A 20878-nucleotide genomic window follows, 5' to 3' on the forward strand; every position below is an offset into this window, starting at 1 on the left:
AAGCAACTGAAATAATGTTTTCACACTCTACTGTTGTGCATACTGAACTGTCAGTGACTTTTCAGTGAAAAGGGACGTAGAGTGAAGAGCTGCAAGATTATCACAGGGTCCCCAGGAGTATAAGCCCACAGAGGCCTCAAAAGAGCAGAACCAGGTTGCTAGCAGCAGGGGCTGTTCACACAAACATCCTGTTACCGATCCAGCACTATGCGACAACCTAATGAAGGTGCCTGCAACTGATCACACAGGTGGAGCCATCTCAAAGGTGTATATAAGACTCGTACTGACATCGTACTTTGGGATTGGGCATGCAGAATCGATCGGTCGGACCTGTCTGGCTACAGGCGCACCTACTGTTTGACGGGACAGGCTACTTATTCCCAAGGGCTATTCCTCCCAGATGCAGGTTAAAAGCCTTCAGCATCCTCTTTGTTAAGCCTGGTACTGAAGGCTCATGTGCACACAGATCAATTTTAGGGAGAAAGGCCTCCGCAGAAATCAGTGGTCCCTACTCATTGCTGTGATGTCGAGCCAGAGATAACCCACACGGAACAGATCCGAGCAACAAGTCCCTGAATGAAGCAGGCTGTTCCAGCAGGCTGTTCCAGCTACTGTAATCAAGATTCAAAACTCCTCCACAAGCATTAGGTTTTCTGAAGTCTAATGGCACGCAGTATTCTGTCCACTGTAAACTCCAAGTTCACTGAGAGATAATAATTTCCTCTTGAAACAACCTTTTTTCCCCAAAAATACTTTCATGTTTCCTGCATAAATTTTAGTGTCAAATTCACTTTTTTTTTTTTTAAATTCGAGACACTTCAGCATAAACTATGCAGTTAGAAAAGGCAGAAAGGTGGAATAAATGCAGAATACCCCATTTCACATGATTTTCACAACTTCTGTAGTTGTGAATCTCTCAGAAATCCAGAACTGGCAAACAATCTCAAAAATGCAAGTTATTAAAATAAAGTTTCGTAAACTCATTCAGAACATCACTGTTACATTCACACCCAATTTAAAATCAAAATGCTTCATTAAAGTACTTCTATTCTTCCAGCTGTTGGAAGATATGTTTTCAGATGCTATTCTGCCTTTAAATAGAAGTTGTTTATTAGACCTGAGCTTATTCAGACTGGTTAGTCAGGTCCTATCACACTCTTTTGGCAAGCTTTCATCTAATATATTAAAAAAAGTCACATTGTCCCATATTGTGTTGAATAAGAAATCCTACACAGCACTTCCAGGTTGAGGGAAATGGCTTAACGAAGGTAATTTCTAATCCCCCCTTACCTCTTGAGAGTTTTTGCAAGTCTGTCCTGTCCTTCTGCTCAGATCTTTATGTACTGGTATCCTTTGAGTATCCTTTTCTCAAGCAGCAAACCCCTTTCTAGGGACCATGTGTCCTTGTAGCAGTAACCACTATCTTCCCATAAAAGCTCTCTGAAGCGTACCACACTATTTGATATTTGTACTGCTCTGCTCACGGAGATTAACCCATTGAAACTCGTTATGCTTGAATTCACCAGAGGAATGCATAAGTAATCATTGACTGGGTGAAGAGTCAAGAACCCACACCTTTTAAAATGCATATTTTGGCTTCCACAAAGGTTGCATATCACCAGTAGAATCATTCTGTGTTCTTTGATTCAGTTACTACGAGGTGCAAATGTGAGTGTTCTCACACCTCATCACTGGCTCTTAAGTTCTGAATACATAACTGAGAAAATATGTGGTCACTTTAAGTAGAAGTGCTCCCATATCCACGTGGTCCTGTACCCTGCCGCCCCTCTTGCCTAACCAACCCGTAGCCTTATTGTTCAAAATGACACTGGATTTTAAGCATGTCTGTACCTTGTGGCTCAAACTCACACACCCTGACAGATTCAGCTGTGATTACAGTTGGTGGGAATAACCTCTCTGCCAAGTGTGAGTGACTCCAGGCAGTGCAAGGGCACCTGATCAGCTCTCATATCATCTGTTCTTTGGCAATCACAGCTACGCACTACCTTAAATTGTCATTGATTTTAGTTCAGATAAATACTCCAGCAGCAACGAGTACATGCAACGCCCGTTCTGCCACCCCTGCTCCCGTGGCAGCACCCTCCTGCAGGAAGGATGGCAGGAAGGTAGGGATGAAGAAACCCAGCCTCCATCACTAAACCTTACTGAGGCTTTTAAGCAACAATTCGCCATGTCTGCTTGCACCAAGTATAGAAGTACAGTTGCAGCTCAAAGGTTGCAGCTCACCTGCCATTGAACAGTGTAGCATAAACCCCAGTAGCAACCCAGATTCAAGGTGATGAGCTGCATGAAATGTCTTCGGACTCTAAGGACTTGCCTGCTAAAGCTTACACCACTGCTGCTGCCCACGGCTTGCTAGAAACCCCAGACCCAGCTTTGAATACAAGAGCTAATGCTCACCCAGCACGTAGCACAGGCAAATCATAGCTTGCCTGAAACTTGGGCACAGCGAGGACTCAAGCCCACATGTCCTAAGCCTTATTTTTAGCCAGCAGGCTGTCCTGCAAATGCAGGATGAAGCAAAGGCTGTCTAGATGCCAGTCAGTACTGCTAGATGCTAACTTTTGACCCATTGGGATCAGCCAAGTAGTTAATATCTCAATTCCAAACCTGCCCAATCACTCTACCTCACTTGAACCTGGACACACTGGATATTTATTACTTCAGAAGTGTGTTATCTATATCACAATGACTCAGCAATAAAGTTTGGCCTAGCTCCAAGACTAAAGGCTTTCGTGGAACACAAGCCATAATTCCTCTGCTTAAAACTACATCTTTCCCTAACGGCACCAAAATGGAGTTCTGTTTAACATTCACATTTGGTAAAACCAGCCTTATAAAACATGAGCATTCCAACCTTGAGATTTCTGGAAAGAATTGAGCATGTGCCCAAAGAGGACTTTCAAATACCCGTTTCAAGACATTGCATCCAGAGGCCAGGTCCCTTCCATTATATTGCTATTGTCTGAGAGATCTTGAGCAAAAAGGGAAGCTTTCTGGAAACTAGGTACTGGCACAGGAAATGTTCTGAAGACTCAGAAGGATTTGATGTATCTACTATTTCTACCTGGCCACTCTAATGCACACATTCAAAGCCCAGGCCACATTCAGTGAGTAACACATACAATCTAATGTATTGATGTGAGAGCCACGATGCTCCACAGAAAAAGATTGTGACAGGAGCTGTTCCAAAACGACTATCCTCTGAAGGGGCAGATAGTGTGGAAAGATATCTGCCCTTTGCCCCCAGTAAACTGAACTGCACTTCCAGCCTGTCATACCTTTAATATTGAATGATTAATATTTTATAGGGGAATTTAAGATACAATCTGAACTGAACCCTTTCCTTAATTTAGTAAGCTCATAGGTGTAGCAGTATCAGGTTTTATACTTAAAAGCAATTTCAGAGCTATAAAATTATTTCCCTGAAGCAGGTCTAGGTCAGAAAAGGATCTCCCTGTCACCACATTTGTCTCAGAGGGTACAAAGGCTGCTACCTGCAAGAAACCTCTGCTCTAAATCATGATCATCCAGCTGTTACTTTTTACCCCCACTGCTGAAAGGCAAGTTTTATAACAGTGAGCCACCAAAATTAAGCACATCCCTATGTCCAACTCCAAGGGCAATGCACTCTCATCTGTGGCATGTTCTTACCAGCACAGAGCTGGAACAAGTTGGATACTCCTCAGCAAGTTACTCTTCCACTTACGCACAAGTAGAGTTGAAGATGGGGTCAGAGAAAGTTATGAAACCTGAAGTTAGTGTTTCTGGTTCTGATAGGAGAATACCTTGCTGTGCACAGGCTGCACAGCACAACCACCTCATTTCAGTTGTACATCATCTTTGGGAACTGTCAAGTATCTCTGTCCAGGCATTAATATAATAGTTTCTCCTGTTACAATTCAGTTTTGACTGTTTCATACAGCCAAGCCACACCTCAGACAGAAATACATGGTTAATGCAGGTGCATTTCTGCCTTGTAAATCTCAACGTCTCAACTCCTTACAAAAAAAGAAAAAAGTACCTCCTGCAGGGCTTGCCACCTCTTTCCATTTGTGATGTTCATGCTACGGTCATCTTTATGATTCGCTAAAAATTAGCATGCACTATTACATTGAAACATGAGCAATGGAGTGAAATCTCTGTTAGTTCCTTCTGCTAAAGGATTGCATCCATCAGCGTACGAAGCAATGCCTTCACAGCTCTTCCAACAGAACTTGCAGTTACTGCAGTGCATCAGGGAACCTGAAGGCACTTCTGGGTAGTTTTTCTTTTTGTTTCTTCCCCCACACCCTATGGATTTTTTCCACAGGAATTTCAGGAAGCAACACGAGCAACAACTCACACAACACAGACCACGCAACCACATCTACTGTTCAGACTCCTCCTTTTTATGGCAGAACACACAGTCCAAGGTCTCAATTTCCTGACGGTTAACCTAATGTGTTATTAGAACAGAAGCTGTTACAAGATGCCCTCATTTTGCAGGTTAGTTTTATTTGGTTGGGTTTTTTTCCACCATTTTCCCCCTCTAACACAGCCATGTTGCAATCCAGTACTACCTGAACATAAGCATCAAATAATATCTCGAGTTCCCAGTAACACAGAGATGTTAATAAGCATCTGAGGCTTCTTCCCACTAAATAACAGTTTTATTCTTGCTCCAGTCTTCCACGATTAGGGCAACCAGTGGAAGTTAAGAACCAGCTGCATGGGTAGCAGGCAGTCCTAATCTAAGCTAAACACTACATGAGAAACACTCATGCAAAAAAAGAGAGCACTGCTACAAAAGCACTGGAAAACAAGTTACCAGGGGATACCCTTAAGAGAAAAGGTACTTTAGGAACTGGAAAAGTTGCCTAGCATGTAATAGGTCAAATTGACCAAGAGTAGGGACACAACTGTTGACTTTCACAGCTGAAACTAAATAAGCGGATGTTTGTCCACAGCCAAAGCACATCTTACGCTCCAGTGAGAGCTGCTTGCACTATAATGTACCTGCTCAAAGAGGCGGAACCTGCTAATCCACATCTTCTCATTGTATAAAGTCTGGTTTCGCATATCATCCATAGGTGCACGCTCCTTTCTGGGGCAAAGGTAAGGAAAACGAAAGCTACTGGTAAATGGGGAGGTTTATTAATCCTTTCTTGCCAACCACGTGGCCCAGTTCTGGTTATGTTCTTCTGCCTTCACAAGAGGCTGAAGTAGCGTTACCGGGACAGTGTTTCGGTGTGACAGCTGATGAGGCTCCTTGGCCACAAGAGGTGTTGTTGATTACTGTGCAGAAGAAATAGCAATTTACCTTTGACAAAGACCACCGGGATGTGTTTAAAGCGGGAAAGTTTTGGTAAAGCCTTTTAAGGTTGTACTTTTCTGACAGCAAGGATTCATGTTGCTGGCATATTAATAAAATTGTTTTCATCCCAAGGGATTCTGATTCTGGCAAAGTGATTATCATCCTAAGGATATTCCACGTGTAGAAGATACATGAATCTAAAGGAGAAGATTATTAGACAGTGGTATAAGATACTTGAATGGATTATGAGAGGTGTACTGGTATTTAGGTTATATAGCTTAGGTTACAAAAGGGTTAGCACAAAAAGCTGTTTTCTGAGCTTTCCTTGAAAGTATGTTTCTGCATCTTGTGTCATCTTGTTCTGTCAGATAAAGAGGATGTATGCACGAAAGAAATAACAGCTTACTAGTGATACTGTATTTTGTAAGGCTACTTTCTTGATTTTGATAATAAAGGATGTTAACCCTTATTTCCTATTTTCTGTTCAAATGACATTCTAGAATAACTCCATATGCCAAAGTGAGCACAATGACAGTAACAAGGACCAATTCGTTAAACCTTAACTCATTTCAAGTCGTATCTGACAATAAATTGAAACCTCCTGCTCCTTCCTTCCAGAAAGGGGTGACTGATCAAGGTCTGTCTTATCACTTTTCCTCAGTTTATCTTTCTGCTATTTAGACTCAGTCTTTACTCATAAGTTTTATATTGAGCTCCACGGTTTCCAAAAACTACACCAATTTGTACCCTTTATTTTTCAGCTTGATGAAGCCCTTTCATCTTTGCAAAGCCTTTCTGCCAGGCCCCCAATGGGACTGTGTTCTTGCAGCGAACAGACCTACCTGTCCGCACAGCAATCAGCTCAGCAGCACAGCCCATACAGCTTCCCATCAGCCTCACCATCCTGGAATAGAAGAGGGCAGAGAGCTACTGAAGGAAGAGACAGGGAAAGAAGAAAACCTAAACTGGTGGAAGGGGAAAACAGAGAAAAAATAAATGAAGGAGGCAGAGAGGAGGACAAAAAAAGACTAAAGAATAGGAAAGGAGGAAACTAAAGGGGGAAAAAAGCCCATTCGCAAGACTAGAGGCTTCTTCAGTTTAGCCTGATTGCTGCAATCGGACCTTTACTTCACATGTCCACTGAAGCTCTCAGACCACAGATGAAGTTTGGAATTTCTTGGTCCTTTGCAGAAGGATTTATTTAACTTTACTGCCATAGCAGGTATCCATCTATTTTATAGGCTGTAGAGCATCTGGGCAGGGGGAAAAGAAAACAACAAAAACCTAGATTCCAAAATAATACATTAACTGAAGAGGTTTCCACGAACTTCAGCAGAAACTGGAAAAGAGCTCAGTTTCCAACTGAAAAGATTTGCAGCTACCTGCTTAAATTCACTTCCTTTTGCTAAATCAAGACTCTGATGATACATGAGTGTCTTAATTGCCACAGAGCAGGTTTGAATAACTTTGCCACTCCTGGAGCAGTCACAGTCTGACCCCTGCTTATTGTGGACAGCTGAATCGGGAAATGCATCCCAGGAGTGGGACCTTGTGCTGGAAATTGAGAGGAGCCCTGGTCCCAAGAGCCCACCTTTGATGTGAGCTTCAGCTCAAACAAAACAGCTGTATGGGGACAGAGTGGATTTTTAATGGGGGATGTTGTACGTCTTCCACTAACCAGAGCTGTTGGATTCAGCTTGAGCAATCAGCATGAGACGGACATACCACAGCATGAGAAACAGCCAAGGGCAGAAGCAGGTCTTTGTTTTCCAAGCACACGTAGGAGACGGTCATTCTTTTTGTTCTGGTAATGAGCACACGGTCTCCTAGGTGTTGTTCTGGTCCTTCATGTGTCCAAATAATTTTCCTGGACAGAAGCTGTTCCTTCTCACACAAATGCAGTTGCTCTTGATTGTTCCTTGCAACAGAAATTTATTTACAAAGAAGTAAACATGGCCTGCTTGGTTTATTTCAGGACATTTCTTTCTGCTTCACAGGCCAGTTTCCCCATACACAACTAATCTCCTGATGTGCTCTGCTGAGCGCTCCCCCTGCTCTGCATCAGGAGCTCTGTTCTCTCCCACATCATCACCCTTCCACTCTGTTCCTGCAGAACACCCCCAGCATCATCCCATTTTCCCTGCAGCTTTCCTGGCTCTGCACCTGCCTCCTGCCCTTTCCCCTCGCTGCCACATAAGAAACCTGCCAGTGCTTGAACTGCCCTCCCAACAGAGCACTTCTCTTATGAGCAGGCCCTGTCACGCTACATCCAAAACCAGGGTCAAATTGTGACTCGGTCTTATGACCCTGGATATCAACCTTTCCACAGACCTTTTCAACCCAATAAGAAATGAAGACCACCATCAAGTTGGGCAGTAGGCAGAGTACCTTCAAGGGTAGGATGGGCCATACAGAGATGAAATAACTTGACCTGAGATCCCAGGTCACTAGATCCCCAACTCCTTTCTCTGATCTCAGCCCCTGTCAGAAAACCCAACTCCTCTTGAAACCATCAGTTCATGTACTGCTGACCCTATCAAACCAGATAAGTAGTTCTCCTAAGGGGTGAATCAGCAGCTGTTCAGACTGCCTGGGTAGAGATGCTGCTGCCTGTGACCTGGCCTTCATTAAGAGAATCCAAAGCAAAAACAGGAGATCAAGACTTGGCAATCTCTATAAAAGATAAACACTTGCTCTTCAAACCTGAGCCTGAAGGTTTGTAAAACAAAGGTATAGAGTATGATTAAAGAGCTGGAAAGGTACGTAGTAAAGGGGAAAGAAACAACTCCTCTATTTCACAGCCCAGTCCAACCCAAGTAAGAGAAGATACAAATAAGATGATAGATAAAATCACGCTGTTTACTCACTGCTTTAAAATCTCTGTTCTTCGTGGGTACAGTTCAACTTCTGCGAGTGACATCAAAAGAAGGTGCTTATGCCTTGCTCTCTTGCCCCTTGTTCCTCAAAGGTTCCCAGAAACAGGAATTTCAAAAGCCAGATCAGTCACACAGAGCTGAGTGGCAGCAAGACCTTATATATGGGAGTGGTCAGAAAGGCAGGGTGACTTAATGAAGCTGCATCCTTGAGCAGTAAAGGCATGGCACCCTTTCCCCTCCCCGTCCCTGAAGAATTACTGGCTCACAGGGCAAGCTGAGAACAGAGTAGTCAGAGATTTTCCGTACTGTACTTTCTCATGCTAAAGGGAACAGCATAGAGGTTGGAGAGAGAGGAATGATCAAACTTGAATAGAGACAATAGTTTGATGTTAGGTACTCCCAGGAGTGAATCTCTACTGGCAAAGTTGTTTCTTCTCTTTTCTTCGTGCATCAAACAATACGCTGCCGGTTGCTGGTTTTACCTGTGGCACAAGCCGTGACAGCAAGGACACCCTCTGCGTTAGAGCACTGTTGCCCCCATACCCTCCCCGGTAAGGAAAAACCTATTCCTGCATTCTTGTAAGTTAGCTGATGCTGGAGCACTGCCCAGCTCCATGGCCATAGGGGCTGGGAGCTCTGTGGAGGAGAAGGAACGTGCATCCTGTAAAAAGTGGTGTCCTGGACACTGACCTGGGAAGCTCTTGAGAGGCACATCCTGTCCTTCTCCGTCAGAGGAAGTCCTGTGGCCTGTGAATGGAGAGGAAATCTCTCAAGGATGTACCATTGCTCTCCAAAAGGAAAATAATTAATTTTCAACTTCCTTCATTACAGCTTTGTTGATCTTTCACTGAAGCAATGAAAAGCCACGTCACGTATTAGGACAAGGTCTGACTGATTCAGAGCTTATAAATTATTGATTATCTCTGGAATAGCTATATGAAGGAGATGCCAAGTCTAACAAAAGATGTGTGTGTCTTCCCAGCCACAGCAACTGGAAAAGGCAGGAGCAAGCCCGGCCTCTCACAAAGCGGAATTCATAGTTACTGTCACCTACCAGCAATGGCACGAAGATCTGTGGGATTACACAACAGCAGCCAAATAAACGCAACCAGTTCCCAGAATCTAAATCCCACATCAAGAGGAACCTCCATGGATAGTTCTTGGCTTTGGGTGGGGGAGATGTGGGAATGAGTCTTGCAAGCAGAGCTGCTTACATAGTGCTTATTGAACTGGAGCTACTTTTTCCACTTCATGGGTTATTTGTCAGCCAGAGACCTCCCCTGTCCTCTTCATGTAACGCTTGTCCAGCCCAAGAAAGGGAGTTATTTAAAACACTGTAAGGAGTGTTCCTGTACACCAAATTTCTGCCCGAATCTCATTTATCTGAAGGAACAGGCCTGCTTTGGTAATGTCAAGGGACTCAAAATCAGACACACATCTGATGTAGATCCCCTTCTTCTAACGTCTAGGAAGGCTGCATAAGAGATTTTTTTCATATCTAGGACAAACTAGTTTTCTCTTACATATGTAAGATTTGCTCACTATATTTGTACTCCCCTGCAAATTACATAAGCATGATCTCAGTAAACTATTCCCTCTTGTTCTGTTGTTTTGGAGGGGGCCTGGCTTTTGGAGGTGATGGGATCAAACCAGAAATAATTAACATCGTATTGTTTGGATATCCTTATCCAAAGAAGAAATCTGCACCTCTGGCAAGCATTTTTCAGGATGACCACAACTGCAGCAGATACCAACCATCCCAAAGAAAGCTTCTCATTTGCTCAAGGTGCACAATGTCTTTTACAGGTTAGTTTGGAGACAGCCTAAACATACTAGATCAGCAGCAGAGCAAGCTCTAATCACATTGTAAGTACAAAGAGGAAGAGCAGAGTTACAATTGGTCCTTTCCCCTATTTCTCCACTGATACTCATGGTAAGAGAGGGAGAGACCCAGGAGAGACTGGGTAAAGCTGGCTACCAAATAACATCCTCCAGTACTCACCGCACCTACAGGAAGATCCCCAAACTGCATAACCTGTCCAGATTGCTGAGTTCTTATCATCATCACAACAAAAATTTTTGCCACTTAGCAGCATTTTTAAGCTACTATCAGGGCCAGGGAGCCTTACAGGCCAACATGAGAAAGGCATTCATATCCACACTTTAGAACTATGGCAACAGAGATAATCTTGACCTGGCCTCAGTGACTGGGCTGGAATAAGAAACCTTCCCCCCAAATTCCTTTAAGTGTGTTGCTAGACATCACCTCTCTTCCCTGTGTCCTATATATGCAGTAAATCCAGACACGGTTGAAAGTGACAAGTGCAGAGACTGACAGTGATCTAATGCACAGTGCCTGGATCTCCGTGGGCTGTTGTTTTTGCTGTTTCTCATGTTTCTCCCCCACTGTAAACAGGAAATAAATAAATCATGAAGATAGTTCCATCTCATAGTGAAAAATGACAGCAGATTAGATTTCAGCAGCAGAGCTGTGAGGTTCAAAGTGTTTGCCATTTAATGGAAAACTCACAGATTGTTAGACAAAGTTGTTGGGTAACTAATTGCTGTTAAAGTCCAACCAAAGCAAGAAGGACCTAAAAACAGGGCAAACAAGGACTTTTCCCAGGAGGAGCCAAGGTCCACTATGCAGAACTCCATGAATCTCTTTTCCATTCTGCCTAAGAATCAGTAAGACTCAGATGTGAAGTTCAGAAGTTACCCAAGGCTCAGTCCCATGGAGATCTGTGTGTGCAGCCCAGCCAAACTTCACCTTGGGAGAGCCACACTTCTCAGGAAGCCTCATGACTTCTTGTCCCTTTCTCAGCAGTTTCTGTTGCAGGATCAGCTCTACTGGTCTCAGAGCAACAAATGAAACCTCTCAGCGTAAAATTCAGCGCATCCTGGTAAGGCAGAATCAGTCCAGGGTTGCCTTAGTATGGCAAGTTTTTGATCAGACCACTTAGCAGCTTTGGGGGTTGCAATCTCTCAGACAGGGCTGAGGCAAAGCAGCAAAGGCAAGGAGTGGTGCAGCCAGCCCCAGACCTGCTGTGCTGCAGGAGCAAAGAGCCCCTGATGGCTGTTCAGGTGCTGCGTGGAAAGGACTTTCACAGAGTCCCTGAGAAGGCTTCAGATAAAGTGCTAATGTGCACTGAGTGTGCAGAGGCTATGTACTTTCTGGCTATACCACCACCAGTCTCCAGAGGGCAAACCCATCTCTGGGATGAACACCCAGAAGCAAGAGTTCCATGGGCTGGGGAATTCTGATGTATACCAGGACCGTTCTCCCTGCTGTGGGCAGGTGAGGAGGGTGCTCAGCAGCAGTCCAGATAATTCATATAACACTACATGGGAAGGTTGCATACTGTGCCAGACAGCCCATGCTGTAAGTGAGGATCTGGACTTACATCTGTTTTATTCCAATGGCTCTCAGCACCTTACACTCACTGTTTGTTCCCCAGAATGCCAGCCTTGGGAAATAAATGGATTATCCTTTCTAAAGATGCTGCTGCCTGCAGCTCTGAGTACTCCCCTAGCCCTTCAGGCTCACAGTCCAGTTAAGACTTGGGAAATACAGTTCATCTTTGCATGGCCATTTGCAACCCAACAGTTTTGACCTTAAGAGGAAAATGCACAGTACAGATATCATCTTGGTGAAAACATCCTTGAGCCATAGCCCTTATGTGGGATGGACGCTTTTATAGAATGGGGCAGGCTCCTGTCACAGCCCATGCTTCAACAAAGCAGTCAAGTATGTTCATCTTCCAGCAGCCAAAGGGTATACACAGAAATCACTGGATGATTCTGTGTGTTCCCAGGCTGGTGGTCACAAAGTTTATACAAAAGAAGACCACAAAGACAGGAGCCTGTGTTGATGGGCTCTGCATGTGAATGCAGAAACCTGGCAGGTTTGATGCTCACTGCATCTCTGTGAGCACTGCTCTGCATAACACAGGACTGCGGCACAGTAAGTACTGAAACACCAATAGGTCTCCTGTGCTGAGAGAGGAAACCTTCTATCAGGAGAACAAAACTCTCATCTCAAATAGAGGTCCTAAAGCCCTAGATGGGAGAAAAGAGTCCCTGTCTGGTTTATCTTTTTTAGGCTTGTTCATTTTGGTGCTGCAAAAGGCACCAGAGATGGCCATTGCTTTTGATATGCCAGAATCACAAACCTCTGCCTCAAACCACTTGCATCTTGTCTTGGAAATTGTGAACGGGCTGACTGGGCTGGAGGTAGAGGCTGTACCACCACAGGTCCTGGGAAGACCCACTGGCCATGGCTTTGGAAGGAGCACACATGCCACGGAGGCTGGACACGCAGCACTGCACAGCAATCAAACCTGAACATGAGCCTGGCTCCATCATTGGTCCCACCAGCTCTCCCCCTCCATCCCACGCGGATGGGCTGCTCTGTGTTTGCTCCACAGCCTCTCTGTGTTGGGATGGGGCAGATGCTGGATGTTTTCCCATCAGCTGAGCCCACAGCTGCTGCCATTTCCACTGCCAGTGGGAGTCTCAGATCCCTTTACCACGTTTCAACACGATATCTGGGGAAGGCTTTGTTTGTTTTCCCAGTACACCAGGGCTGTAATTAGCTGGCAGAGTAGGCAGCAGGATAGTCACACCTGCACAGCACAAAAGTATATGAGTGAGCAAGCTGCTTTTAAGCCCCCCTTATCAATCAAAGATCCCTGACCACTGCTCCCAGGCAGGGAAAAATGGCAACAGGTGGGAAATCACTGGCATTTCTCTGGCTCTGCACTCTCAAAGACCAGGGTGTCTCCCACAGGTTGAGAGGAGGGGCAGTACAAACACAGGCACCCCCCAAATCACAAGAGCTGTAGCCATCGGGCACAAATGGACATTTGCAGGAGAACAAGCAGCCTCTCCAGGGCAAGTCCCTCACCTTCCCCTGCAGACAGAAGCAAAAGGGTTTCCCACAGGCTGTGGCCATATTCCCACCCTCCTCCTTCCCCCAGATGTCAGGCATACATCCCTGACTCCAGCCCTCTGATGCCTGGGGAGACAATACAATCACTTTCTGACAGCCATTGTGCCTCCTCTCCCCTCCTTGCACAGGTGCCTCGCAGCACTGGGGAAAAGGTACGATTTGCTGGTGAGGTCAGCTCTGGTGTGTAATGGGGCTTTGGGGTAAACAGACCTTGGGGATTCAGTGGGGCTGCTCCCTCATGAGAGCTCCCATGGCCAGAAGTCAACTTAGAACTTGGGCAGGGCAGATCTGTGAAGAGACAGGAGACTAGATAAAAGAGACATTGGGTTTTTTTAAGACAGCAGGAAGAAGCAGGGGAGAGAGAGGCAGAGTCAAGGGCTCAGCCTGGCTGTTCAGATCTGAGGGTCCCAGAAATGCTGGTTGCTCTTGAAAGGGCTTTCTGCCTCCCCCACATGCCACCCTGGCCGCCTTGCTGGCTTCTGCCACACAGATCCCACCAGACTCAAGCTAATTGGGGCTCGTGGGGAAGAGCGCAGAAACACAATGGCCACAGGAATGAAAAGCAATGAGGACGACACCCAAGAGACTCATCCTTATCAAGGAACAACATTATATCAAAGGGGAGCTGAGAAGAATGGGAAGAGCCTTTTGTAAAACGTACAACTGAGCCAAATTCTGCAGTTTTTACATGTTGGTCCCCCAGGAACCATATCATGAAGATTGTCCCAAAGGGGGACCCGTGTGCCAGGTCAGGCCACATGCCAACTGTACTGCACATAGAGCAGTAACGCACACACTGCACAGTTGCTGTTTGCCCTGTGTGTGTTCTTTTAATTATGGTTTTTTGTTTGCAAAGCATCTCTTATAGAAAAGACAAATTGCATTACTCTCAGCTTATTAACATCACACTCAGAATTTCTTAACTGCTAATTATATGCCGGCAGCAGTGCCACTGTAATTAAAGTTGAGACGCACATTTGGGGAGCCAGGAGCTCGGCTGTCACACAACCCTTCCCTGCACCGCTCTAACCAGATGGGCTGGCCAAAGCCAGGCTCAGCCGCCGCAATGAGCTCAGCCTTGGCCAGGCCTTGACCACCCCCTCCCCAATAGCCCAGCACAGCTGCTGCCATGCCACAATTGAAGGTGATGCATGCAAGGCCAAGCACCTCCTTAGCACCAGAAAACAAGTCCCATGCATCAAACCACCCCAAGGTACAGCTGTATTCACTCTGCTGCACAGAAAGGGACTGGGTAAAGGAAAACACACAGCCTTCGGGTTACGGCACTGAGAAACAGGGAAGGTATTTACTCCTGTTTCTGCTGCTAAATGATTGCAATAAATCACATTGCCTGTCTGAGCCTCCATTTCCTTGCATGTAAAACAGAGATTTTTGGGCTTCACTCTTGATTAAGGGGCTCTGGGGACAAAGCACAGAAAGGACTCTTGCTGCCACTCATGCCACACAAACACTTTAAAGACGGTGTAGACAATGGCACACCAACAGACTTGAGAGTTAATTACACAGGGGAAGGTGTGAAGCCCTAGAGACTCTGAGTCCCAAATATAGGAGCTGAGAGACAGCAATAAAGAAGCTTACAGACCTGTGAGAAGCCAAGATCTTGCTGGAGACCCAACCCTGCCTCTGCACCGCTCTGTCTCAGGAGCAGAACAACTGCAGGTGTGCAAACAGCTGTGTGAGCAGCACAGCAAAACACCTGCACTGAGCTCAGGCACCCCGGAAGTAGAGGAGAGCACAGCTGGGACCAGTTAAGCCTCAGGCAGGTGGGGGTTGACACCAGCACCAGCCTCCCACTGCTGAGGGGGTGCTCTGGAGAATACCACATCCAGGAAGATGGAGCGCTAATTAGGGAAAGCAGATAAACACTGCCTCTGTTTCAAGGTGAGTTTCCTTCCCACTGAAATCCTCACATTTTCAGTGCTCAGCAGGATGCAAACACACCCTTAAATGACTTCCTGGAGCCCTGGTTTCAAAGACTGGTCCCTTCAAAAGCAGTAACATGCCAAGATCAATAGCAGCCCCAGGAGAGCTCTGAGCATGCCAGCTCCAAAAACACCGAGCTATCACTACAGCCAGTTACCTATCAGATGCTAATCCTACCCTTTCACATTTGAAAAGGCTACTGAGACTTCCTAAGCAATCAGGCTTACTAAAGTACCAAGAAAAAAAAAAATAAACTAGTAGGAAAAGTTATATTTCAGAAACAGCATGATGTGGCTGTGCAATATATCCTGGAGAGGCAAACCTGCAGAGCTTTATGGAGAGCAAACCAGCAGATACAATTCACAAACAAAGAGGAGCAGAACTCACAGACTCCTAGATGTGATCGTGAGGATGGGAATATGTTCATCTGGTCCTTGAATGTTTTTATTACTAACTCCCTGAAGTCCCTAATAAGAAGTTCTGGGAAGCAGATATCAGATAATAATTTTTAATCCAAGGCAAGTTACAAGTGAAAAAGGAATGATCAAAAATTCATGTAGAAAAATCTGAGTGAGGTGTCCTATAGATGCTAGAGGCAGCAGGTTCAGTGTTATCAGCAGAAGACAACATATGGAGCTAGCAAAGGACATCAGGAAAATTTCAAAGAGCCTGTGGAAAACTTCAAAACATCTGTGAAATAGGGCAAACGAGCAGATTAAATTCAATGTAGAGAAATATGTAATCCCTGGCTGTGATAAGCCAATACAAAAGATATATACTGATGGGTTTGAATTAGCAGCTCTTTCCAGCACCATTAAATCTTTTATACAGATATGGGAAAAATATGCAGCAAGAAGGAAGCAGGAATTTGTTAGCTCCTGATTCATCGCTTCTTATTTAGAGCTTATAAATGAAACCGGGTCTGTAAAGAGGAAACGTATTCCTTTGAAAAGGATAAAGAGGACAGAGGCAGAGCTAAGAATCAAAGCTGGCAAATCAAGCTACTTCTATAGAAGCTTTTTGAAAAAAATATAACTTAGTACAAGGAACTTACCTAAGAAATGGCGTAACAAAGATTATGCCCAAAAACCTATAGCTAGATTGAAAAAAAAAAAAAGAAGTGTCTTATGGTCTAGGACATTCACTTAAGTTAAGCTAACTGTAGCTCCCCTTGGAATAGCATTGAAATCTATCCAAATAGGAGAATTCCAGCCAGAGGCAAGTATTTTTGTCCATTAAAACACATGTGCTGAGTATGCCATAAGAATGCAATGCCTGAAAAGCAAAGGCAGGATTCCTGGGAGCTTCAAGCCTTCCTCTCCCTCTCTGGAGCCTCTGGCAGCGTAAAATCACCCAGCCTCACCTCACCTCCAGCCTCTGAGCAGTCACTCTCCCCACTCCATCCACCCCACAGACACACCTGCGCACTGCGATCCTACCTGGACCTAAGTGGGATTTTCCACGCAGGGGGTGCAGCATCTCAGGGGTTCTCCTAGCACAGCCCTGCCCGGCCCAGGGCTTGGTGCTGGCCCAGGGAGAAGAGAGCCTCTTCTCCAGAGCAGCCGGGCTGTTCCCCTGTGGGTGAGACGCTGGGTCAGTCCCAGTTCTTGTGCTGGGCACTAGGTGGCACAGACGGGAGGAAATTCAAAGGTAGCCAGCCTGCGGTCTGTGGCGTTATGGACAAGGGATTCTGCCAGTTGTCCAAAGGAGGTGGCTGATGGGGGGATGCACTGCCAGCAGCAGCCTTCCCCAGGGGTATCCCCTTCGTGGAGTTCCACCTTGCCACTGCCCTGCTGCATCCCGTCCTGTCAAAGGGTTGTCTGTGCTACACCAAAGCTGGATGGCCCTGCAAGAGTTGTGGCCTGCAACCATGCCCCTGGCTCCTGGACATGATCTGCTACTCCTCACCAAGCACAGTCTCGCTGCCTCGGGCACACAAACACCTTGTTCATGGAGCAGCCCTATATCTGTCTCAAGCTGCATCAAAGAAAGTGGGGGAATCCTCCCTGGGATCGACTGTCCTGGTTCACTATGAGGCTGCAGGATAATAAATACCACCTGACATCAGGGAATGCAGAGAGGGACGCCAAGGGCTGGGCAGCCTGTCAGCAGTCCCTCTGGCTTCAGGGTTGGTCTGGGGAATGGCACCCCAGCACCTTTACCCTGCGGGGTGATGGTGCAAAGGAGGGCAGCACTTGGTCACAGCTCTTAGAAGCATATTTCACAAGGTAAGCTCCTCCAGAGCACCCGACTTTTCCCTCTGGTTTTCTTGCTTTTCAGCACTGCTGCCTGCGACCACTGAGGCAGGACCTGTGTCCCAGAGCCTTCCCAACCTCATCTTCCTCAATTTCTTTAAGGCGTGGATGAAATTCCTTGCAAGTGAACTGTGTGGACTGACGCAATGAGGCAAACATGGGCTAAGCCACACAAACCTGCTGTGGTAAGCACAGAAAAGACAAAAGTGTTTCTTACAATGACAAAAGAAGTAGGGGAAGGTGGAAGATTTTACATTGGCCTCTGCTATTCTGACATGAGAAATTCACTTTACTTCAAAGGTTAACACAGTTAATGCATCTGGCGAAGATCATAGGCTCTGACAGCCTGTCTGGAAAGGCTCCATCCATAGCGCTGCACCAGAGACAGCGTGTGCAGGATGACACCAAGGCGAGCAGCAAACTTTGCACACAAGGCGGAAGTGGTACACGTGGGTGTTATCCAAACCAAACCTGAACCTGGCAAAGCCCAAAAGAGCCTTTGTGCTGAGCAGCTTGGTGGTTCCAGATATTAATGACACAGACAAGGCTCCTGGGAAAAGCCTGTTTGCTGGAGGAAGCAGCACTGGACAGGCTACACTGCAGCCTCCTGGCAAAGATGAAGTGGGCAGCACTGCCCTTTGCTGTCTGCCTGCTCACGGCACTGCCTTGCAGACTGACATGGGCTTGGGGATCACCTAAATTCAGACCCCACGGGGTGAATTCCTAAGGGGACAGCTCTAGTCCACTGTTCAGAGGCTGCCTGAGCAGTATAGAACAGCCAGAGAAGACCCTTCAACATTGGGCTTTCACCAACAGACTTGGAGACCTGCTTCTGACCACCCATCTGTTAATATGACTACATTCTGGGTCACCAGTGTGTAACAGCCTGACTCTGAAAGCTTTCTGGGCCGAGGAGGAAATGCTTCAGAGAAGGCTTTTATGCTCCAATTGCCACATTGAGCCCTCCTTCTTGTGCTCTTCTACTACGCTTTAAGTACTTGAGGTTTTTTAGCTCTGAGATGTCTTTCTATCTTTGGATGTAGATGGAGAAAAACTAGTCAAGCTGGAAAGAAAAACAGCTGGTCACTTTTCCAGCTCTGCCATGAACGGTAAACAAGTTTTTAGAAGTTTTTTTAAGAGTGCTGAGGTCTTTGGAGAAGATGAAAGTCTTAGTCAGCGGTGTCATCATCGTCAGCAGGAGGACATCTTATGTGTCATCCTAATGGCTGGACTTGCTTCACTCTGCCAGAGCCACCGATGGTGAGAGCATCGAGCTTCCTGAGCAGACACCACCCAAACCAGCCGCCAGCATTTTTGCACACTGTGCCTGCTCAGATCAGACCTGCACAGCCTGGCTGTCTGGCCTCCAGCGCCTGGTCCACACACTCCCCTGGAGGCCAGTGGCTGCTCCCATCAGTTTAGCGCTGCTGCTAAGATGCTTAGAGCCAATATAATCTGTGCACTTAGCGGTTTCAAGCTCCAAAAGAAGCTTAGCAGCACCAGGCACTGCCTTCAGCCTCTCCTGTATGGGCTTAAGATGGTTTAATTCTTTTATGAAACTGTAACTCCAGCCATAGCCTTAAGCTGTGGACATGCCTTCTAAGCCAGGTTTTCTAAAAGTTCTTTAGAAATATTTTTATGAGACATACAAAAAAAGGGATCCCCGAATGACATATAATAAGATCAGATGTTTCTGCCTCTCAAAGGCTGGAAATGTGAGACTCCCATGGCAAGGCACATTATGAGTCCTTGCAGGGCTTCCCTCCGTTGTTTCTCCTGTCTTAGATCAGCCTCTCAAATGGTCTAACATGTGGTAATGCCTGGAAAGGTCCCAGGGCCCTCCCCTACACCTCCCATCAGCCTTGTGAAAGCATCAGCAGGGAAGCAGCCACCACTGTGTCCCAAAGGCAGGTGGATGAACAGCAAAGCAGCCCCTTGGGGCCCCAGATTGCCCTGGAGGTGCCACATCCCTGCATTTGCTTCATTAACTGCATTTGCTCTGCTTATTTTTTTTTACTTTACTGTCCCTCCTTACAGGCTGATCAAAAGCACAAAGTATTACCTGGGGATCTTGTGTTGTTGCCTCTAAAAGCCTCCTGTCAGACCCAGTGACTCTCCTTCCCTTTCCGTAGGGCTTCTTGTGGGTCTGCCAGCTCTCTGCTTTAGAGAGCAGGGGAGGACAGAAGAGGTGTCTGGAAAACAGGACCAGGAAGCAATAAAGGAGTAGAGAAGGTGGAGGGGAAAGAGTGGGGAAGTGCAAGCCTGGGGCAGAACACAAGAAGAGTTCCCAAGAAGAGTCCCACTGCCTCCTTCTAAAAGCCCACACAGGGCTGGAAGAGATACCCCATGCTGGAGGTGTGTGATACGCTCCCTGAGTGGGAGAGGACAGGATGGGCAAGGCCTTTATGCAGAGCATGGCTGACCCAAATGCTTCCAGAGCTGTGACGGGTGTCTCTGGTGCTGCTCTCAGAGCTGCTTGCTCTGCCTTTCTGCCAGGCACTACAGCCTCTGCGGCAGTTCAGCGCAAGACTGTGTGTCCAAACCTCACCGTATCCAGCTTTGCAGTTTGGCTTAATTTAATCAAGATAAAATTCATTTAAATGAAATGAGTGCAGCATGTTCCCAGAATGGAGGTAACAGAAATCCTCCACGTGCTTCAGGTACCTAACCAATTCATCATGAAAGCAGTGGAAGCTCAGAATTCTCCTGTGCAAGAAGTCAAGTTAATGCCATGCATCACTGGAGCAGACAGGTGACCTTCCCTGTGCTTGCAGCAATGTTGTCCAATTTAACTGTGACCACAAGATCACAAGTTGTTAATGTTCTCTATGCGAGCAATATACAGGCCAACAAATCTGCTTTTGTGGACCCTGCTAGAACTTGATTAATTTGCCCAATAATGATCAGACCAGTGTCCATAATTACTTAGCATAACTCTGTTGTTTTTAAAATCCATCACCGCACAGATGCATGCCTCAGACCCAGAACATCACCAAGGGGCCTCATGAGCTGCAAAGAGAGCCTCAGCTGCAAGAAGCAAAAGACATAAGACCTAATTAATATTAGATGGGCAATTGCTACCATTTCTCCATCAAGTGCAGGGTCTCAGCAGTGCCTGAATGCAGTTGCTACTGCCAGTATGGATGCTGCAGGAGCTCCCAAAGACCACAGTCCAACTGATGCTATATTCATCTTTTATCTCCCCACCTCCACGTACTCTGCACAAGCATTAAAGGGATTTCTTTCCTGAAACACTGCTGTCATGGACCTTCTACAGGTCTGTGCTACTTTGTTCAGTGTTCAGAGTTTACAGGTGTTTGCACTATGATGCTCCCCACATGTATTTCCCATTGAACATACCATGGCTAAACAGCAAGCGCATTTGCCCCCAGATATAATGGAATTAACCCTGGAGCCTGAACTAGCTCTTTACACGTATCTCCAGGGCTCTCCCTTCCCTGCAGGAGGCTTGGCTTTGAGGCATTTGCCAACAAGCTCAAAGCCATGAGAAATAGCAACTGGGGAGCTCAGACAA

General features: G+C 46.2%; 1 protein-coding gene across 3 annotated transcripts in view; it reads right to left on the reverse strand.

The window, feature by feature from the left end:
• Positions 1-20878, reverse strand: part of GGT1 (gamma-glutamyltransferase 1) — a 58725-nt gene that overhangs the window by 15034 nt on the left and 22813 nt on the right. The window contains exon 1 of one of the 3 annotated variants that reach the window (XM_065851828.2): positions 6160-6182. The exons of 1 other annotated variant lie outside the window; for it this stretch is intronic. The gene's annotated coding sequence lies outside the window, so the exon portion shown is untranslated. Of the gene's footprint in view, positions 1-1290; positions 1476-6159; positions 6183-20878 lie in introns of those variants that run through there. One more of the 3 variants, XM_065851827.2, reaches the window with a different exon arrangement.

This window comes from Patagioenas fasciata, chromosome 17 (assembly GCF_037038585.1).
Source record: "Patagioenas fasciata isolate bPatFas1 chromosome 17, bPatFas1.hap1, whole genome shotgun sequence".
NCBI classification, from domain to species: Eukaryota; Metazoa; Chordata; class Aves; order Columbiformes; family Columbidae; genus Patagioenas; species Patagioenas fasciata.